At 42.8% G+C, this 23,225-nt stretch overlaps 1 protein-coding gene across 7 annotated transcripts in view; it reads right to left on the bottom strand.

Annotated features, from left to right (window-relative positions):
• TBL1XR1 (TBL1X/Y related 1) overlaps positions 1-20,946 on the bottom strand; it is a 110,672-nt gene extending 89,726 nt beyond the window's left edge. For 2 of the 7 annotated variants that reach the window (XM_014254413.2, XM_005525078.3), the window contains exon 1: positions 20,616-20,946. The gene's annotated coding sequence lies outside the window, so the exon portion shown is untranslated. Of the gene's footprint in view, positions 1-12,277; positions 12,442-19,586; positions 19,645-19,722; positions 19,738-20,615 lie in introns of those variants that run through there. The other 5 variants (XM_088060970.1, XM_088060971.1, XM_088060972.1 and 2 more) reach the window with 4 other exon arrangements.
• Between the last annotated feature and the right edge of the window lie 2,279 nt (positions 20,947-23,225).

Genomic DNA, 23,225 nt, shown 5'->3' with positions numbered 1-23,225 from the left:
TAATCCTCATCATGTTTCTAATGCAAAGGGATGCTCTGCTTGACCCAAGCTGCTGCTGAACTTCACGTGGAAAAACCCAAGAGCAGGACAAACTGAGCTGAAAAACACCATTACGAGGACTTCACTTAGGAAGACTGATGGGAGTCCAGGAATTTTAATCGCACCACACATTATATTTCTGCACTATTTAAATAATTATTTGCATATAATTTATTTCAATTATTTTCATGGCTTTCATAGAAGTCAGGGTGTTTTATTAAAAGGTAAAATAAATACTATTTCGCACAAAGCAATTTTACAGGAACCTCACAGTGAATTAATTTCAAGTCAATATAATGAACCACAAAATAAAAATTCCCCCATAAATAATGAAGTCCCTCAAACTTCCCATGCCACCCCAATCCAGCAATCATATTGGTTCACTAAATACTAGAGCAATTTCCACCATTCAAATTAAACAGAATCAACCATTTCATTTACACACACAAATGTCCACAGAACATGAGAGCAGACAGCCTGCAGTCAGAAAAACACCAAGTTTTCAGGTCTGTTTGAACAATATTCAGAATCTTAGCATTTTTCCATCTCAAAACACACACTGTATAAATCTATTTAAAAAAAAAAAAAGTTCAAGCTAGAATGATTTAGAGTTTAAAAAAAAAAAGTCTTGCCGTGCTCTTCTTGAGCTGTTCACAGTTGATTTTTGTTATAAAATTTCTAACAATAACCTTAAAGAAAATCCTCATACTAATACTATGGTCAGAACATAGAAATTGGTGGATGCTCCACCCCACAGAGAATTCAGTTTGGCATCAGACTTGGATAAAGTTGAATGGGCTCGGGGAACTGGCTGCTAAACTGGGAATGGATGAAGAATGGGTTTTTATTGAGGAAAGCCAACACTGGAAAGGGACAGGTCTTGAGGTAACATTACTACCATCAAAACCAGGGAATAAGGAGGGGTTTGAGTGGAAAACAGCACAGCATTATTTTACAGGTTTGTTTGTTAAACACAAGAAAATCGGAATACATATTCATGAGATGAGAGGTGGTGGTGGTCAGCTGAGTACCTCACAAATTTCAGTACATAAATACAGAAGGAAAACATCCAGCAGTCTACCTTGGAGTATTAAAAAACCCCGAAGCCAAACAACAGAATGAAATATAAGAATTCTATTAAACCAGTCTGAAATACACCTGATGCAATTTTGAAGTTTCTCCTTATTTCAACCAACTTTGTTGTAATGAAGAGAAATATTGGGGTATATTTCTGGAACTACATTTTGTGGCACTTGCACCTTCTGTTATTTATTCTTGCTCCACTAGGTAAAACCAGTGATCCTGCAAGAACACACACTTGTCACACAGCAAACACAATTACCTCGTTTAGGCCACTAGTGACCACTTTTGAGAGATTCTTGTCTACGTTTCCCGTGGAAATAGATTCAAACCATTCTTTAATATACTGGGATTTTATTTGCTCATGTTTAACAGGCAATAAATTACTCATTTACTTTTGGATTTAAATCTAAACTATGATTCTGCTCCATAGCAGCTAAGAACTACACTGAACAAAAAGAGGGTGGGTTTTTTTAATTATTTTTCAAAACAAATTATTTAAAAACATTCACTGTTCTAAAATAAATAACCTATCAAACAAAAAAAAAACAAAAACAAAAATCCAAGAAAATGCCAAGTCACACTTTATCATAAGCATTAGTGATCTTTCAAGGCCAAATCCTGCAGGTATGTGAGGAGGAGACAAAAACCTTCCAAAATATGGGAATACCCCTACAACAATCCCAAAGAGACAGGGAGCTCCCCACTATTGGGATGACACTTGCTCTGCAGATGCAGCTCTTACTTCCACCAGCCCAATACACACTCATCACCTAAATAAAAGTGTAATTAATGGCCTGATACAAGGCTTTTCCTAGTTATGTCTAGTCTGTCCTGCTTTTCAACAAGCACAAGGAGATACAAATCCTAAAACATTGAACACTGATATACAACTACCTCCTCGGGAAAATACATTTGAAAAAGTCTCCCTTCATTCCACCACCCATGCTCATTTCATTTGCTTTGCTCTTAGCCCTCACTCCATTACTCTCCTTCCTAAATCTGAGATTTATTAACTTGAAAAAAAGTGATTTCAGTGTTTTTACTATAGCAATGCTCAGCAGATGTCTCACATCTCTATTTATACAACTCTAGAACTGGTAATAAACATGATTTTCCTATTGCCACACTGCATTTTTTAATGAGACATCATTCCTTGTCTCTGTTTACCAAGAATTACGTTGGCCACAATGAAGTCCTTCTCCCACATTATAACAGCATAACAAGGGTTTGGAAGGCTGAGTGGAAACTTGTTGCTATACATGAAAGAATTCCTAATGGTTAAGGACTGGCATTCTCCTCCCTGTGCCTGCTGTGAGCAGGGATCCTCAGAGGTGTGCAGGAAGGTGTCTGAGGGGAGGGAGATGCCTGGGAAGGCATCAGGCATAAACATTCATCCATTCTGAGCTTATTTCCACCCAGATCCCAACCACAGTGACTTTCACAGGGCTGTGCCAAAGACATTTGTCCAAGACAGAGAGTGTGGTTCCTAGATGACGTCAGCTGTCTGGGCATCCAGCCAGCTTCCTATGGAAGTGATTTCAATATTGCTGAACTTCAATCTAATTGCATTTATCATATGATTATTTATGTAAGGAGCCAGCAGCTTGTACAGGTAACCTGTATTCTTGAATTTAATAAAATAAAACATGTTTTGAAAATACAAAGAAAGAGATAGATTGAGCTAACCAGAAATCATATTAAAGTTTCATGCCTTCCTTTAAAGCCACTTACTCCAGAAAGGAACAGATGTTAGCCAAGACAAATACTATCCGTGCTCAACTGGGACTTGGAAAGCCTGATGCAAAGTACAGTATTTTCTCACCTGCAAATTTACAATTGTTCCATACCTATAATTATACACTAAATGTGAAGCCTTGCCCCCCTAGTCGTGCTTCACAGCAGGTTCTCACTGCCCCAAGGCTTTGCACAACATTTGTTCATTTATTCCCTCTGTAACCTTTCTCTTAAAATTTTTCCGTAACACACAAAAATCTTCATCCAACACACCCAAAAACCAAACAGATAAGACAGTTATGCCACATTCTGAAATTACCATTTCTCCTCCCAGACAACGTAGCATCAGTAACTCCATGCACGCTTTCCTCTCTCTATATCCCTTCCCTACTGCACAATTTTCTCACTGAAGTTCTGCCTGCACACCGTAAGGCACAATTAAACCCCAGAACAGTGATGGGTCCCTGTCCCACAGGCAATAGGCAGTGCCACGTCAGGTGGCCTGTCCTGTAACGCACTTGTGACCCTAAATCAGTTGATTGTTAACAGACAGAACAAGGAAGCTGCTGAGCAGGGCACTGAACTCAGGCATTCAGTGCTCCAAAGGGAAGAGCAAGAAACAGAATTAATGCTAGTCTCCCCTTCCTCTACACTCTTATGGCCCTGGTCTCCTCTTCCAGTCCTCTAAAAGGAAATATGCCTTTACAACACCCCAGTTCAGATTTCAAATTCTGGCAGGGTGTTTCCAAGGTCTTTGCTGTCCTTTCTGATCATCCCTCCCTCCTAAATAACAGCTTTAACAACAATGACAGTTCAGTGACAAACAACAACAGAAGAAGAGCAGAAAAGGCTCCATCCTTCAGCAGTGATTTCAAGAATCACCATGTGTCTGAAGGACTTTAATAACCATGAGCAGATTCCCTTTCTGTTCACAGCAGATCTCAAAACCTTCCTAGGGGAGTCTCACATTGGTTTCCATGAAATAAATTTGGATCATTCTCTAAAAATATAAATAAGAAACACAACATAAAAAAAAAAACCCAAACCTACACAGACAAAACAAGTTTTCCTCTGTGGCATTTTTTTGGACAGGATGTATTTGCAGCAGTGTTAATCACTCATCACTATGAAGTGTACAGTGCAGGAACCACATGTGAAGTGTCTGAAAGCATTCTGAAATTTTGCAGAAAAGTGTTTGTTAAAAATGCTGTGTCATAATTTGTTAGGTACCTAACAAATGTTAGGTAGCATTGATGTATTTTATTTCCAAGCCTATTCTGCTATCTTTACACTTTTGCCTGAATACCAATTAATGGGTTCCTGTCATTTATCGCTTTTTAATACAACACAACCTCTCCACAGTAAGTGGTTCACCAGCCTGAACAGTCTATTAGAAATGCAAAAACTAAGGTTGCCTACGTCAGATTTATGTTTTACAGAATAGCCCTACCAACATTAAAACAACTCCAAACCAACAAAACAAACCCAAAACAAAACCAAACCAAAAATAACCCCTGCTGACACAAAGATCACTTCTTTGCCCAACTTAAAGCACATGTTCTCAAACAGGAAATAAAGCTTTTCAAGAAAAATTAATAGGTAAAAGAAAGAAAAAAAAAACCAACCTAAAAACAACTGACTGGTTTTCCTTGCTGCTGTTATCGCAGAAACTGACCTATTCCAGCTAACTTGGCAAGAAGAGGGAGCCTTCTCAATACAAACCTTATCACGCAATGTTTTGGCCTACTTATAAAAAATTATTTGTGATCCAATTTCCTAAGCAGGGCTGTTTTTACAAAGCTTTTCCCCACTGCAACCACATTTCCACTGGGATCACAACCAGAAGTGATCACATAAACAACTGAGTTTCTGTGAGGGCCATGACCCCACTTGCAGCTTCCTTTGTCCATCCTGAGCCACCACCTCTGTCATGGAGGCAGACAGATGGGCAACCTTGTGCACAGGGAACAAAAAGTATTTTCAAGTTTTGCCAAGGACTCTGTCAAGATTAGGCCCAAAACAAAGTCCCAGACCAAAGCAAACCCTACAGAAAATTAGGAATCGAGAGCTACAGTTCCAGATTGGTTTTTACCTATGGAAAACACAAGCTGTGACAAATCATATTTTGGAAAATTCTAACACAAAACACCATCTCTGACAGAGCCCATGTCCAGTTGTTGCAGTTTTTTTTGGTGTTACCACTGTGTGTTCATGGAGCAGCTCACATGTGTATTTATTGTCTGACTCCTCTGGTTAATTAGTGTAAGTAATCTCTATGTAGTAGAGCCATCTTTTTTAGTAAATTGCAATAAATAGGGCTGCACAGCATTCTACAAGACAACAAATGGATAGCAGATCCAAATATAGCTCTTTTAAAACAGTTCTTGGCTAAATAAGAAGTTAAGAAAAACACATAATGGATACAGCTTAATCCTCAGCACCTCACAACAGGCACACACAAAGGACACTTCATGGATAAACACGGAACAGTAAGCATTTCAAAAATTGTCCAGTTTGGTTTATAACTGATTTTTTTTAAGCCATATTCTGCTTTTGACTTCAGATATTTTGGGACCAGTTACACAGGGGTAGAGAAAAAAAAAAAAAAAAAAAGCCATTTTTAGCAATTTATAACTACACAGCCACACTCTTTTTAAGAGCAGGCCCAAGGCTGTGTGCACAGATCTAACTCTGCTTTCTCCACACATACATTATGCAATGCAATGTGATAAATATGTAACCATGGAGGCACACAGTGTGTTGCAAACAGGACACAGAGCTCCTTGGTGACCCAGGAGAAGGCTACACCACGTTCTAGCTGTGATTCCCTTCCCCCATTTCTTTTTCATAATGGTCCAGCACTCGTTCTGCAGCCTTTTTATACCACCTCCTCTCTGAGGTACGTAAATAATTTAGTCAACAGCAATGCATTATGCAATTTATTTTCAGCCAACAGCACAGCCCTTGTTAGGTGCAATTCATGGGAAGAAGCAGTTAATTATGGTAATTCATCTGCAGACCTAGGTGAGCAACTTCACTGTTATTCTGCTATCCTACTTAACATGCATGTGCTGTATAAGAGCAGTTAAATGGCAACTTTCAAGGCTGACATCCCAAACCCTGATTCCATAACAAGCTTTGAACCTGGGCTTATGGCAGAGCTACAGTAAACAGGGCTTCTGGGAGGCAAAGGAGTCAATTTACACAAAACAACTTGCAGGCTCAGGGTTTAAGGTAGTCTAGTGAATAGACCTCTACCAGATCCTAGAAATAATTCTATGCTATTGTATTGCACTATTTGTGGAATGGTATGTGATCATATAATTAGAGATCATATAGTACATTCACACAAAGAATACTTTAGGGCTTGCCGGGGAGGGGGGAGGGGACCTCTTTTAAGAAAGAAAATTACATTATCTGGAAATTCAGAGCTAATCTCAACAATTCAGAAATGCTACCAGAGAGCTTTTTCTTCACAAACTTGAGAAAAAAAGCATTTCAGGTCTGACTTCTGCCTGAGGAAGAAACAGCTCCAAACAAAACGAGCTGAGGTTTTGAGTCATTAAGGTATTAAAAGTCTACATAAATTATTTAGGAAAATAGACTGAAATATGTGCAAATATTAAAAAAAAAATATTATTTCAAAACTGTAGCTCTACGATTGCAATGACAGGGAGGTGAAGACAGCATTTGGTTCCGAAGCAACACCGAAAGAAGTGTTTTGCACAGGTGTAGGAAGAATGCCATGGGTTTGGTGGCTAAATCTGCGGACAGAATGAAGGGCAGGTCACAGGGCGGGTGGCAGGTTCCTGGAGAAGGAACCCTATTTAACCCCTGTGATGAGGAGAAGGCTCCATCCTGTCCTGTTGACCCCATCCAGAGGCCATCCCGACCGTCCTGCCGTGGGGTGCCAGCCTCAGCCGGGCACGCCGCCCCTGCCCCTCGGCAGCCTCCAGAGCACAACCCTTGCTCTGGGGGCTCCTCTCCACCGCACCTCACCCGCCTTGTGCGGCCCGGCCGCAGGCTTCACAGCCCGCTTAAATGGCCCGGCTTGCGTAACTTGCAAGAGCTCAGAGCTACCGAAGGGCAGGCTTCTGCCAAATCCCTGCCCTCCCGCGGGAAGCGAATTAAATCCGGCAGAAATCACTGGAGCGCCACTCGCTTTGGAGAGCAGGCGCCCAACCCAGGCAGGCCTGCGTGCGCAGCGCTGGTCTTCAGCCACAAACCAAGCCTGGAAACCTGAAAACCCCTCCTCGACTCAAAGATCAAAGTCGCAAAAACTTAAAGAGAGTGACTGCTTTAATGACAGAAGGCACGGAATTTTAACATGAGCATCCTGAAGGTCTCAGTGGAGCACAGGCCCAAAGGAGCCAAGTCAGACAGTTTTAATTTAACCTCACGTGCTTTGATACAGCCACAGGACAAAAGCATTAGTGGTCTCTAGTTTGTTTATGACTGACTACATATGCTAGAATGTGCTCTGCCAAAACTCATTGCTAAAACAAAAACCAGCGTTCAAATGGCACAAAACTTCATAAACCAAATAACACATTGCAAACATTTCAGGCTTCCAAGCAAAGGTTACTTCCATAAATTCCAACATCTAAATTGGCTACAAAATGTTTCAGACACCGAAATAAATGACTGGCTAAAAAATCACCATCATCCTCAGTATTTCAAATGTTTCATTTTTCTATTATCCTGAAACATGCAGGGCACTCAAATTATAACTGAGTAAATATACATGTCCTTTCCTATTTAAAACAAACAAACAAAAAAATTGGAAACATTAAATTTAAATCTTTCTGCTTAACCCAGGACTAGAAAACTGTCAGCGCTGAAAATTAGTTTCACAGAGCCTTAATGCGTCTGAAAATGGCTTATTTGCTACACATGACAAGCAAATTCTGAAATAAAGGGAAACCCTTTCCCTCAACATGCACACTAATATTTTTCTTTCCTGAAGGTTGGATTACTTCCAGAGAACCTGAACTGACTTCAGTGGAGCGATAATGTATTTCTTAGGAAGAACATGTAAACTGCCTCAGATCACAAGAAAATGGTTCAACCAAGAAAGGGCTTTACTCAGCTCTTCTAAATATACCAAAGAATCACACTTAAGTGATATTTCTTTAAACAATTAGGGCTTGACTACACCAACAGCTATATCAGCTGATATATAGATATATATTACACTAAACAGGAATGAGACACTTTCTTCCTGGAGTCATTCCAAAAAAAATGTGAGCATACTGTAAATTCCACTTTTAACTTCAACCCATACTGCCAGTATGTGTAAATACATTTTTGCAAAGTTTAAGGTATTTATTAAAGTACTAGCAGGACTTTCTTTTCAAATTAACCAGAGATACTTCTCAGGGCAGAGTATGGTGAAATAAGAAAAGTCACCATACAGAAGGACAATTTATAATAGCAAAACCCAAATGTATACAACTTTAAGTAATACCTCCAAAGTGAAGAGACACCCCAGAATTAAAACACTGCCTAAAATTTCATTTTTTCAGCAGATGAAAAATGTCCAAACAACCTATGAAAATAAGATAATTTAACAGCAAATGTCTGCTGATCAGCATCACAAACACAGCTGTGACAGCCAGGACCAAGATGTGCTTTAGGAGACACCTATACCAACAAGGAAAACATTCACCAGAAATCAATGTCCTCAGACCAGGAAAACCCCACTGGCTCTCAGAAAAGGGCATAAAAAAAAGATTTCACAAAAGCTTGTAAATTAGTTTATAGTTAAACTTATAAACAAGAATCATTTAGGAAGTTATAAAGGAAGACTCACCCAAATGAAATTATACGCACATGAGAAAGATTTATGTCTATTTTATGTATGGGTGAACCCAAGCAGTCAGCACAAGCCTGTGTGTACAGCCTGGCTGAGCTATCGGCTGGCCCACTGCACTCTCTGAAGTTTCTGCCTGATAGCAGAGCTGAGATAACAAGTTCACAGCCCACCCTTACCTAACCTGGGCTCACTCCAATGGGTCAGTCACAGCCTTCATGGCAGCAGTGCCGGTGTTTGTGGAGCCAGGCAGCAGAACTGCCTGGACTTTAATCCCCTACCCCCACCAAAACAGCTGTTGGGTCTAACACATCCTTCCAAAGATGATGTTTTTAGGACCCATAAATCTGTCTCAGCATGGCAGATGACTCAATATACCACACTAGAGGACAAACATTTTTGTGCCTGTGCTCCATCAAGAACAGCTCAAGTGTCCCACCACTCCCCTTCCCACTCCCAGTGCTGGGACAAGGGGCTGCTTGTGTAGCTGTTCTCCAAAACCCATTCCTGAAGTGGCTCCACCAAGAAAGTCCCGCCTTTCCTCACTCCCAAAACACTGCCAAGGTCCAGATAAAGTGCAGGTATCTCAAACTTCATGTAAGGTTGCATTTCCACATTACTAAGGACACAAACATGACTAACTTTATGAACCAAGCAGCCTAATTCCAACATGTCCTGGCACTAGTAGAAAGTATTTCCAATGTGAAGGACCACATTCTGTCCAATGGAAAACTGAAAGACACACACAAAAGTAATAAATAAAAACGGAGCTCTTGCTTAAACTGAAAACTCCAAGTAACCAGAAACTGGGAAATTAAACAAAAGCCACTTTTACACTGCTACATGGCCTTTCATCAGAAGATCTCAGGGAACTGAACTAGTCTGAAAAAGCTCCTGGTAAGTATTAAATCACTGGTGCATGGGCAAATTTGTTAATCCATTTGCTAAGGTCACATGGTGGCAGAAATAACAGATAATCCTGACACCAGCTTTCTGTCCCAATCATTATGTGGACAGAAAATCTTCAGTGATGTAAACGAAAAATAAAGCAAACACTTATCTATTACATACTCGTATATTAGGTCAACTCAGAAAAGCAAAACTGTGGGTGTGGGGAATCTGGGGATCCACCACAAAGCTAGAGAGGCCTGTGGAAATGTATTCAGAGAATTTATAACCAGAAAGTAATTCCATAATTCCCTCTATCAAGCAGTTCCTATGAAGGGACTGTGTAAACAAACTGCAGTCATGCTCAAAAAAAAGTCTGAAAACCTTGAGCAGTAACCCACAGAATATATTCCACTGCTGTATTACACCCACATTAGGATGCCAAAAGTTTGCCATTCATTCTGCACGAAAATTAAAGCAGTATTTTACAGGCTGCCTGCAAGCCACCCAAACTGGGGAAGTTTTCTAATACCAGAGAGCAGATGGACACACAGCTGACACTGTCGACACGCAGTCGAGATTGCTACAAGAATTTCTACCAGCTTGAAAGTTTCTACCACCTTCCGTGCCATTATATATGAAAGTTACTTGGTAATACCTACTGTGGAGCCCTGACAATTCAAGATCATTTTGGTGAATAGTCCTGTATAGGTAAAAATAGGTATAAAACACACTGCTAGGACCAGTTTCCAAAGGAAAAAAAGCAAGACTATAAGCTGATTAAAAAAATAAATAAATAAAGACAACAAAATGAACAAACGAAACAAAAAAACAACCAAACCACAACCACATTTATTCTACAAATCAAAAATACTGGACGAGACAATGAGCTACACAGGCATTGTTAAATGTACTAAAAACAACAACATAATAAAAATCACTGTAGGCAGGGAAGACTTATCTTTCTGCTCTTCCTTAAGCAAAACTCACAGCAATTTCAATGGAATTCTCCCCCAGATCCGGCTGGATGACTACATCCACAGCCTACACGTGCCAAGTCTGCTCCTGCAGCCAGTCTCTACTGCATCCATCTTAGTTACACTACACACACCCTGATTATAGGGATTTATAAACTGCATGAGTAATTTAGAGGTGATCCACAAAACTATAACTTCAGTAGAGATAAGGTTCACTATTATTGTCTCAAGTGTCAACAGCTTTGTGGTAAAGCACTTACACCTGGAAGACTTTCAAGCACAAATCTTTTACTTTCTCAAAAGCACATTCTGCATTCTCTCTGTCCTAAGCACATCCACTTTGGAGCCTGAACACAAGCCTGCTACCCATAGATTTCACTGGGCAATGAGGTAGGAGAGAGTTTATGATCCATTAAGTCACCTGTGTTTGTTTTCTCAGGTCCTGGACCACAGGACATGAAACAAAAACGGTGCTTAGATATCAAGCAAGAGAGTATTTTATCATGCAGTTTCTGGATGTGAACTCTTTAAAGACAAATATCTCAACTCTGAAGTCGCAGTTCCACACAGGACAAAGGCGCCTGTGCGCAAGTCCCAGCTTGCAGCCTCAAAGCCCTGTTTGTTCACCCAGAACAATGGGGCATGTGACTTGTCAACACTACCCACAATAAAAACAATAAGATAAGGCTGCCACTGATTTCACGATGACTGACTTTGTTTTCACTAATTTTAAGTCACACTGTCAGTAAAAACTTCTTGCATAAAACCCCTTATTTTGAAAAGCCCAAAGCCAGCCCCACCTTGCGCCGAGGTTTTCACTCCAACCTCCTTAGCTTTTTGTGTCTTTACTAAATGCTCACACCAACTCCCTCCAAAGCCTCCGACTTCAACAAGAGTTGGATCAATGCTATATGCCTAGAGCCAAGATTATTTTTATCGTGTAAAAGCACTGCCAAAATTTGTCCTCCGCATTTCCTGCCCTGTGTGCCCATCCCAAGCACCCTTGTGCCCGCAGGGAGGCCCCTCGCTCACCTCCTGCTCGCTTCCAGGGCCACGCACAGGAAATTGAGACTTCCCCAGCAGCCCAGCAGGTTTTGGTCCACCACTGACTCAGGCTGCATCATCCAAACCCATCCAACCCCTCCAGTCCAAGAGGGCTACCTAGGACCAAGTCCTGCACATCAACTTAACTAACATTTTGAGAAAGAGGAAGAAAGCAGAGAAAATCCAGAGAACAGAAACAAAAAGGCATCAATTGGATTTAAAGGACTGACAAGAGAACAGACGGGAAGAAAGCAAAAGTCCAAAATAACAAAAAGGAGAGAAAGCCCAGGAAAAAAAAAATATGTGGGGAATGATTAGAAAAATCAAATAAAGCCACAGGAAGAATAAAACGGTGCGAACTGTCAGGGTGGACACAAAACACTCCAGTTCACTACACTTATTTGCCACTTTCCCTCTATGGCGCGGACAAGGAAGCAGAGCCAAGAGGAGAATGCAGAGCCATCCTGACACTTGGAAGGGGTTAATTCAGAAAGAAAAAAGCAGCATAATCTTGCACCACTTGTCTTTTTATCACACAGGGGGAGGCTTGGGGGGTTATTTTAATTACACAGAACAGCAGTAGGTCCAGCAGCACCAGATTAACAAATACAAGTAGGCAGCAACAGGCACACGGAAGTACATTGCAGTTCCAAACTTTCACCATTTACAGCAACATTAACACAGATGAAATCTGACTAACCTGATCTCTGAATGTGTTTTTAAAACCTGTGCATTTCTTTCATTTCACCTTGAAAAACTCCGTTCCGCAAGCAGGTAGTTACAGGCCACAGCTGGGAAAGTGGGAGGCACATTAAGCACGCAAATGAAATTTCACATACTCTAACACCATCAGTGGAGCTTTCTGGAGCTCTGCAGCAGTGTCCAACATACACAAGCCTTGCTGCCGGCACAACAGACAAATCTCAGCCTACGTAAGGGACGCTCTCCTAGCCGGAGTCTGACACTGCATTTCACATACCCTCCGAGCCTCGCGTATGAAGTCACCCGTAGCGTCAAAGAGCAAGTCAAAACACATTGAGAGTGTTTTCCCTGGCTACCTCTGAAAGTTTCCATCCCTTTATCTTTTGTGTATTTTTTTTTTTTAATTTTTCCCACCATTTCTGTCGACACACAGGATCTCTAGAAGTCCCCAGTACATGCAAGCAGTGAGTACCTCTCTAACATGGGACCCCAGCTGTTTCCAGGCACTGGGACAACAGCAGACTGATGGGAAAACTGAATTTGGTGCTTTCACAACCGGCCCACAGAACCACACAGGGAGAGGGTTAATTTCTTAAGACAAAAGCAATTCCCATCTTACCAGAAAATAATACACCTGGGGAGGGCTGTGGTGCCCATGCACCTCAACAGGATGACCCTCAACAGGAGGTCAAGGGGGCTTTTTGTTTTATTTTAATAGAAGAGACTCTTACACACTAAATACATTAAAAATTAAGTTTTATTTTATGTACTGTAAGAAAGAATCTTATAAAGGACCTTGATGAACTAGGAATAACTAATCCATATCAAAATAACCTTGCATGTGTAGACAGCACAAGAACCAACTAACATGGATTTTGCCAACAGCAAGATAACATTGATATTTCTAGCGTAATCAAAGGCCATTCACAATCTGCCCTGGAAGACATTCACAGAAATACAAAGCATTTTTCTTACAACTCAAACAACTGTGACAAATATTTACTATAAAGCCAGAAGCTGTTAGGAAAAAAAAAAAAACAACAAGAAAAATAAGTCGGTTTCTATTAACCAGCTACATTTAGATATCCTTTCCTGCTATCAGACCAAGCTCACCAAAACTGCTTAGCAGGTTGTTTCATTGTGTTTGTGTTCAAGTTTTGTCACAACTCAACATATTGAAGTTTCATATTGCTGACTTTTTTTATGCCCACAATGCTAGATACTTACAGTCTAAACAAGACACCAGATTGTGAAATTTAGTTGTGCATTCAAAATGAAGTGGAAAAATCAGGTACCATGTCGGCATCAGGAAAACATTCATGTTGTTCAGAAAATACAGACTCCACTTCTATAAACCCCAGATTTGTTGCACTAGCAATGGGAAACAGCTAATCCATTGCTACACAAAATATGTTTCCAGCACAATTTATTTGATGTCAGTATTAATAGATAGTTTGACAACACCATCCCTCATTTTCCTCCATACACATTCATGCTAACTTTGCTTTATAAGTACACTAAAAAGTATAAAATCTGAAGAAATGCAACCCCAAAGTAAACACATTACTGAATCACAGACATCATCATAGCAAAAGTCTGTATTTTTACAAAGCACTTCCCAATTAAAATTTATCTCCAAGAGTCTGTGTTTAGGAAAGTGTGTTTGTGTTGATACACAAGCAGGAATTTCTGCACTAGAGAAGAATGTGGACATCCATACAAAAATTAGTGGTGATTCATTGTTTAACAGTTGTCTTCCCTTTACAGCACACTGCACACTGAAGGACACGTTGCCAAACTGAGAGCACCAATACTTCCTTTAACCTAATATAGGACAAATAAATACACTTCAACAGCTTCTAAATCTTGCACGTCCTACTTTTTTGACCCAGATCTCTTGTTATTTCCCCCATAGGTCTATGCAATATCAAAACTATTTTTTCCCCACAAATTTAGACATAACCTAAAAGAGGAAAAGTTCTCATGCTTACTGTGAGCTAGAGAGACCAGGAAGCAGGGGGGAGGGTCAGACTCATCTCTCTTAAGATCAATCAGTATTTTAAGCTCCTCTCTCAATTGCTGAAATTAATGGCAAAAATGCTCATTTGTCCAAGAGGACTGTAAGTTAGACCAATATCAACAATAAATGAAAAATAACGACGTATTTTTAATACTATTTTTACAAAGCAAATTTGTATTTTCAGAAGTCATGCTGACACTTGAGCATGAATCAGTCTGTCCAAAAACCACTAAAGAGCTATGAAACTTGTTATTCCACTCCTTAGCCAGCCTGGGCAACCTATTCCAGGAAATCAAACTGTCTCCTCTTTGCCTGGTACTTTTAGGGAACCATCAGGGGACTGGAAGCCGCCTCATGTGTGCTCGCCATCTGTAATTCCCCACTCAGTTTGTTGGTGATAGGTCACTCATGTGTAGAGCCTGAACTTTTAACACTCCTAATGTCAACTGGATGCAACTTTTAGGACTGGTTCTATTTAGGATTCTAGACCTTGACAATTTCTGTGGTTTTGGCACTGGGCATAGTATTTAGCATTTCATTTTCACAAACAGTAAATATTTGACCCTTAACTCATAACCTTGGAAATATGCTCCAGGAATAGGTAACACAGAGATCTTTTCTGCAGCTCTCTGGTCACTACCAACAGGCACATAGCTGTGCACAGAGCAAAGCTTCCACTTCCACAGTCCCAATTCATAAATCTACCATCGGCCTGACGTCAGCGCGTGAGAGGGAGCTCTGCGTGCAGCTAGAGAAGCGATTGAATCATTCCCCAAACCCACAATGGGTTAAAAAGATCACCAGCATTACTGCAGGGACAGCCACTCGCCTGCCTTGCCAGGCTGCCAAAACTATTGCCCCACTGAAGGGGAAGGGAAGGTCTGCTACTCACACCCCAACCAGCTAAAACTTCCAGCAACGCACCTCCAGCGAACCGAAATGACACCCAGCGTGTCTGCATATGGCACACGGCTGTAGAGAGTGTTCTGTAACACACTGACATTGAACAGAGATTGAACAGAGCCTCAGATCATAAAACAAAAAAAACCCACAAACTGTTTTCTCTGGATGATTCTGATTTTTTACCGCTAGACATTACTAGTAAGCAAGATTGCTCCTCTGCAACACGGAGATTTCAGAATTACAACAATAAACACAAGTCAGAGCACACAACATAGCCTTTTACTAATACTGCTCCCAGGGACAGAAACTACACCCTCACGGGAGTTTGCAAAAGCCGGCAAATCACACACAAGAGTTGATTTTTAGAAATGCTAAGCATACACAGAGACTGCCAACTTCACATTCAACTGCAGGGACTCAGCATCTTTGAAAATAAGACTATTAATGTCTACTTGCAGATGCCAGCTTATACTCTTCTTAAGAGGAGTCCTGCTTGCACCAAGCACAACTACAGCACAACTTCGAGGACCAGATCCCTACTGCCACCACACCTCCAGCTCCTGGAGACAAGCAGGGTACATGGAACACCAGGAAGGGCCATGGGCAGGGACTGAACCACACAGCCAGGTTGACATCCAATCCGCCTGCATTATTCATCCTCAAAAAATGGCATGTTAGGCTGATAGCGTACCTGGCATTCCAGCTAACATATTCCAAAGGACCTCACCATCTCCACTTAGCACTGAGTTTGGCCACACACAATTTCATTCCAAGTAAAAGGAGACTCTTTGAAAGATGTTGCATATATTGGCCAAGACAATGCAGTAACGCTCCCCCCTCACGGCTTTGGAGCTTCTTTCAGTCAGTTCTTCAGAAAGCTACACCAATTCACCAGACTTTCTGGTGACTATTTCTACAGGTAAGGAAATACACTCAAAAGTTTTCCCTGCAATCAGCCCATCTGAGAAGCAAGCGAGCAGGGGTGAGCTGCAACACCAATAATTTCACTCCTTGACTAGCCAAGCCAGCAAAATCCTACACACCCAACCAGTGTGTGCATTTTCCCCTACATTTACACAACCTCCAGCTTGGAATGACCACTTACTTCTTATCAAGGCAGAATTATTTTTAATGTTCCTTATCAATATAAAAAGTTAAGTCAAAAGGATGTCACAGAAAGATAAGTGGCAAGGTATTAAAGGTTTCAGAGTGTAAGCTGAGTTACAGTTCTGCAGATCCTTCAGAACCAAAGGAACACTTAACCTGAGCTCAAACAAGGCAGCTAACTCTCTAGGGCATTTTGTCTAAACAAGTTCAGCCTTGTTTGCATTATGAGAAGGAACGAAAGGGCCTTCTCATCTTGGATTAGATACCACAAGACGGAACCCTAAGTAGTTCGTCAGTTTTCATACAAATTGGCAATTTCCAGACCAGACTTCCAAACCTTTTCACTCTAGCAATCAACTCTCCCGAAGTGACAGCTATGCTGCCTCATTTTCACTGATTCTTACCTCCAGTTAGCTAATTCAATTTTGCAAAATTAAAGGAAAGTCAATATATTCCCCTACAATTTCATATCAAAAGATACTCCTTATTCCTCATTTCATTGTCACACTTTATCTTGGAAGAAACCAATTACAAAATGAATAAAGCTGTCTCCATCTACTCTGCTCAGGATCATTGGTTGAACCTTCTAATAGTCACTCGTCATTAAGTGACTACAGAAATTAAGACCATCTAACTTTGTCACTTAAAAAACTGAGCACATGTGGGACGGGGTAGCTAAATCAAAAGCAGGAATATTGAAATGGTTTCTTTATCACCTGTTAATTTGAAGCTACTACATTAATGCAGCAACGCAACTCAAAAAAGAGAGAAGAGCTGTCAATCATAGTTTCTAATGGAAAGCTACTGACACTTCTTCACCTAACACAAACACTTAAATTTGTATTTAAAAATGAACATGCAATGAGTATATTCTCAGAGCAGTTACTTTTTGCAGGAGCCAAACACGCATAATTACAGAGTGTGCACACACACACACTTTCACTTCTCTCCCAATCTGCAGCTACTTGCATGAGCTGATGTTTAGGGCATTAAATACAGTCATTATTACAGCCTGCACTCTGGGTGCACACATGTGCAAACACACATGCAGTGAGGATGGTCAAAACACAGACCAGTATCACACCGCTCAACATGAACAACGTGAATTAGACTATGAATGAATCACACCTGGCTATGATACATGTCACTATCACAATATTTCAGTACCGACACAACACCGACCCGCAGCACACCCTGTCCTTGCCCTCTCCAAAGCACAGACCAGACCACTTTACTACCACGCTATCCCACTTGGGAGGGGAGGAGCTGGCGGAAGGTTGGTGTCTAGCTTCCTCACCAGCAAGGTGTCAGAATTCACACGGGCACCACAATCCTCAGCGGCTCTGGGACCGGGGGACAGGAGACAGGCAAAGCAAGCTAAAACTGGAGGAGTGACTATCACTTGGGACTCCCAATGAGCAGAGGAATTAGTGATGAAAAGGTGTCCCACCTGCCACTACCTCAGCATTCCCAAAACACTTTACAGCGCTGTTGTACTGAAACAGCATCAGGGTAATGAAATACTCACATCCTACTGCCCACTGCTAACGCAAAATACTCCCAACTTCTGGAAGCAGCTTCACAGACAGCTGCAGAGCTCACTCAGCTGAACGAGACCGCTGATGTTCACAAAGCCATGTGTTTTACAGGACTTCCTGACTTCTGCACGATTACATCCTTGTAGGATGTGGGTCTTTACTGCCACTACAAAACTTGTAACAGCAAACACATTCTGACTCAAATGTGAAGTCCACATTCTATTAAATTCCAGACCAAAATGAAGTTAGGTAAAATAACTCAGTTTGTTTTACATTACTCAGATCTGTTTTTCCTAACTTAAAACTATTATCTGAAAACAACATTATCAGCAATTTTGGCCATTTCCCCTAATCCATCCAGAGCCTCTTTATGCTTAGGGCTGTAGCACTTTTTAGCATCAAACTCTTTCATGATGGGAAAATGACTATGAAGTATTGCTGTTGGGTACTTAGCGCTTATACCCTGCCTTACAACTTCAAAGCATTACACAAACATCAATAATTACCATATATAGAGTAAAACTGAAAGAAGTATTCATATTAAAAAGAAACTCACAGGAAAAAAAATCTTAACTACCTGTTTGAAGGGGGGAAAAAAGCTTAAGCAACAGAATCTTCTGTAATTATTGTGTTCTTTATGCTACACACGCGTTATGGCTGTGCACGTTCAAACAAACAAAAACTATACATTCTTGCACAGTCTTAAAAATAAATTATAAAGCTCAAAAGCCAAACCTCAACCCCTTTCATACATTTAAATTACGTTTCCTTCTCCTTTCCTCGAGGAATGAGAGCTAAGTGTTCTCCAGGTGTTCCCAGTAACAGTTTGGGAGGCAGGCCACCACGCTCCCAAGACATACTACCAGAAAAAAGAGTTCTCATGGAGAAAAATCCAACTTCCCCCAAGAAAACTTAAGACAGCGACAGTGTACCAGCTCAGGTGGCCTTAGTAAATAATACAAAATGTTACCATTCCATTAGACCTTAAACAAAAGCAAAGGAAAAAAACACACTAGCGAAAGCAACAGAAAGTTTGTTTCGATCAATTACACCACCTATGCCTTAAGCACCATCACCAGTCCCTTTTTTCAATGAACAAGGGCAAAAAACCCTCCACAGCTCACCCATAAACACATACCAACTCACTTAAATTTAAGGACACAGACAGGAGCTTGCAGTCCAGTCCTCATCTGCAATGTATCCCGAAAAGCCCGTTAACACACGTGTCCAAAGGAAGGCCCCAAACCACACGTGAGCCTCACACGGACAAGCCTTTGGGTCAGTCAGAGCCAGGCAAGGGCACTGAACTGCCCCAAAGCCCAGGTACAACCAAACCCCAAACACCAATTTTGCATGTCGTGCCCTCGCTGCTAAAGGAGCACAAGTCACAACACCCAAAGGGGTAGAGACCACCAACAGCAAAGAACCTTGTTAATGCGCACAACGTGCTCGGACATTTATTTCAGCAGGAAAGGACAGCAAAGCGAGTCAGACCAGCCCACAACACTCTTTTTTTTGTATGCAACAAAGACCTGGCTCTCCTGATCATGCCTCCCATGCCTTAACAATAAGGAAGGAATATGTTTTGTGATCCCCTCCCCCATAAATCAGTTAGGAATTTGATTTACACAGACAGGAAAACGAGGAAGTCGAGCACACTGGAGAGTAGTAAAAACTTCACCAGCAAACTTCACTTTCCCACACGGCGACCTACAAACCAAACTTTCCTCCAGACTCACGTGTCATCTGCAGCAACCAGCCCCTGCCATAAAGCACAAAGTTTTGCTGTTCTGGGGATAAAGACAAGCGAGGAAGAGACTTTTATTCTGTCAAGCTGCCTTAAAAGGAAATTCGGTGATGAAAGATTAAATTCACCTGGAACAACACGATAAATTTTAACCCTTTCGAGGGTACAACAACAACAAGCCACCTATTTCAGGACTTAAATCCTCCACCAAGAAAACAGTACACATTGCAGCAACCGTGCGAGCCCCTCTAATTGATGCAACACACAATTTACACCAGGGTTTCGGACAGGGATAAGCCCTGGGACGGAGAGACGCTGTGAAATGGGAAAATAAAAGCTTATTTTATGCCCCGAAGGGGGCCCGCTCCCTGCCACCGCGGGTTATTGCATGTTGCAGCCCGAACTTAGCCGGAGAACTGATCAATAACTTGGCTCTGGGGGGAGAAACACGGGGAATGGCCCGGGGCTGGGGATGTATCCCCATGTCAGGAACGGGCGGCTCGGGATGGGGGAGGACTCCGGGGAGTGGGGGAGGGGAAGGGCCTCCCCTCCCCCCATCCCGACCCGGCCCTGCCCCCCTTCCCCTCCCCCCCCATAAGTAAATATGCGGGAAGGGGGGAGGGGAAGCCGCTCTTCCACACAAATCGGGCTAAAAATAGGCCTCTCGCCATGGCTCCCGTGTGCCATTCGCTGCCGAGGCCGGTGTCCCCCCCATCCCCCGCTCCATTAAACCTTTTTTTTTTTTTTTTTAAAAATTTAATTTTAAAAAAATGAAGGCGGGTGGGGGAGGGGAAGCCAGCGGCGCGGGGTGGGGGAGGGGAAGGGGTAAATATGTATATATATATGTGTGTCTCTATATACATATACGTATATATAGGCATATTAATAAAATAGGGGGGGTGACAGAAGCGTTCTGGTCCCATCCCCCTCCCGCCTCCACCGACACAAACAGGGCGGCCGCCCCCCACCCCCATCCCCGGCCCCTGCCCGCCCCCGGGGCTCGGAGCCCCCCGGTTCTTACCTTGCGAGCGGCTGCTCCCCCCTTTCCCAGGGAATGGAGGCACGAGGAATTCACCCTGGATTGTCTCTCCTCCTCCCGTGTGTTTTATACCGCCGCGTGTATATACGCGCACATCCCTGCCCGTGTGAGTGTGTGTGTGTACACGCGTAGAGTTATCGATAATAGATATATATATATATGTATTTTTAAGATGTCCACACCGAGAGGAGGAGGAGAAAAAAAAAAAAAACCACCGGGGGGGGGAAAAAAAAAAAAAAACAACAAAACCACCACACACACACAGGAGGAGGAAGGAAAAAAAATACCCAGCGCGTAGCGCTGTGATATTCAATTATATCCGAGCCAGGGGCCGGGGGAGGGGAGGGTGGGGAGGGCGGGCGGGGGGGGGGAGACTGGAGATTAAGTCCCGAGGAAGGAGGGGAAAAAAAAAAGTAATATGTGTGTGTGTGATTGAGATTGAGGAGGGATCGGGGCGGAATGTGGGAGCTGTTACTGGGGGAAGGAGCCAAGCGGCGCGGAGCAGCCGGCGGCCCGCAGACACTCCGGGTGCCCGGCCGCGCCGAAATGGGCGCCGGCGGAGGGAAGGGAAGGGAAGGAAGGGAGGGAAGGAAGGAGGAAGGGAAGCAGCGGTGCCGGGAGGCGAGGCCAGGCGAGGAGGAGCGGCCCGGCCCGGCCACACGAGCCCAGAGCGGGGGTCGGGGAGGGGGACCCGCTCCCTGACCCCTTCCCCGCCGCGCCCGGCAGTGCGGGAGGGGAGGCGGCCGCGGGGAAAGGGAGGGAAGGGAAGGGGAGGCCGCCCGGGCACGGCAGGGCCCAGGCCGCGGAGCTTTTCTAGGAAAGACATTAAACTGCGCTGCCAACAGAGCTTATGTAAATGCAGGATGTAACATGGTGGTTTTGCCTCTCTCCTCGCGGCCTGTCGCGGTTGGCGATGGCACCTGGCACCGCGATCCAGCCCCGTGCAGGCGCCCCGCTCCCGCCTCTGCCCTTTCATTTAATGAAAATAATCCTAAGCTGTGCTAATGCAATGTCCCACCTGGGTGCTGCTCATTTGTACATCTGAAATGCTGCCTGTCATCTATATGGCCGCATTGTTTGTTTTTGAAAGCGAGCTTTGTTAATTAAAACCACATTCGTCACCAGGCAGCCCTTTCCATCTTAAAATGGTTTTGCAACAGCATTTCACACTCTTGGGCGATGGTCCAGCACTCTCATGCCCGGACATTGGCACCCGTGCGCAGTCCCAATGACCACAAACCCTGCGCGGATCCGATGGCAACATCCGATGGTATCCCAGCTCGTTCCAAGGCTCTCCATGCACCCCAGCCCAGCTCTGGTGCTGTTCGAGCAGGGTGTCTGCATCACCACACTCAATTTCAGAACTTGATTTCATTGCAGCTGGCAGTGGATAAAGAGATGTCCATGAATGTAGTGCATTTTTTTCTTTTTTTTTTTTTTTTTTTGTGGCTAGAATTTGGCATTGCCAGAGAATTATGTTAGTCCTAAGGCAGCAGTTCTGGATTTTACCTTCAGTCTAACACCTGGGATATACCATAGGAAGATTTTACCTACCTGAGCATCATCGCACAAGCAGATGGGGCCCGTCAGCTCCACAAAACCTTGGGTGGCTCTCTGGGGGTAGGATCCCCTCATAGTACTCATTTTCTTCAGGGTCAAACAAATGCATTTTTCCTTCCTTTATGAATAGAAAGAAATACTTGCAGAGAGCAGATTTAATTTTTTTTATTGCATTGCATTGCAAAATTACTTAATTCTGAGAAAACCCTATCCCTTCAGACCATTTGCTTGAAGAGGCCAGAATTATATAAGGAAACCTAAATCTCTCTAGAAAGCCAGGAAACATATTTGTAATTGCAAATCACTTGGTGTCCAGCATTTATTTGTGTAATAATTTTGGTGGCCCAAGTGGACAACTCTCTCTTCTCACAAATGGTATGTAGGCTGTCTGCTTTAGAACGTAAAGAGGCATATATAATTTTGAAGACTATATCCAGTCCAGCTCCAAAATTTGCTGAAAGTAAAGATAAATATTTAAGACGGGAAGAAAAAGTGGCAAGGCACTCATTACCACATTCACGCATTATAATCTTAGATCTTTAGATGTTTCTAATGGAGTTTGACCTCTTGATACTCTTGATTTATTTCCCAGGTGAAAGAAGATAAGCAGTAACAGTGTGTGGAGGCAGGGGAATGGGAATATGCACATAGCCTAAGGCAAGAGGGAAGGGAACTCTTCTGGGGGACTGGGGGACAGCAGGGGCCCAAAGAAGGATATGTGAGAAGTCCATGAAATGGGAGTGAGAGGTGTGACGTTCAGAAAGCTTGTGTGAGAAACGGGGGAGGGAGAATCCCTGAAGAGTGCGTTGTTTGGCCCTCAGGAACTACAAACACTGTCTTCCCATCCATCTGCTGAGCAGCGACAACGCGCGGAGCTGAAGTCATCTGGCTGAAGGTTTCCGTGGTCTGGTGTTCTCCAAATGTTCAGTCGCAGCTCTGGGGTGCCAGGCTCTCTTTTTTAGCATGATGACGTGCTCAACTGGGCTATTTCCCGAGGAGAAGTTCTGCTCTGCAGGATATACAAAGTGCATT

Source organism: Pseudopodoces humilis, chromosome 11, assembly GCF_049639895.1.
Source record: "Pseudopodoces humilis isolate 2021_Gansu_Grassland_sample_001 chromosome 11, ASM4963989v1, whole genome shotgun sequence".
Lineage (NCBI taxonomy): Eukaryota > Metazoa > Chordata > Aves > Passeriformes > Paridae > Pseudopodoces > Pseudopodoces humilis.
Note: the sequence above shows the minus strand (reverse complement) of the source record. Positions and strands in the feature narration are given on the sequence as shown.